Here is a 261-nt window from a genome sequence, read left to right on the forward strand (position 1 = left end):
GACCCGGGACCAAAGCCCACTAGCAAGACCTTTGGTTAGAAGGGGCTTCGGAAAAGCCCCTCGTTGGGTCTCCAAGAGAAAGCTAGAGCCCAGGGAGCGCCCACAGTGTCCCCGTGCAGAATCCAGCTTCCCAGGCACGCCCGCCCAGAGCCGCCCGCACCCCCGGCTTCCTCCAGCGCCCACCTGGCCACACGAGCCCACGTGCGCCCAGCTCCCGGGCGCTGACCCAACGCGGCGCAGCGGCCGCACACCGCCTAGCGC

This window comes from Condylura cristata, unplaced genomic scaffold (assembly GCF_000260355.1).
Source record: "Condylura cristata isolate star-nosed mole 26May11 unplaced genomic scaffold, ConCri1.0 scaffold00014, whole genome shotgun sequence".
Lineage (NCBI taxonomy): Eukaryota > Metazoa > Chordata > Mammalia > Eulipotyphla > Talpidae > Condylura > Condylura cristata.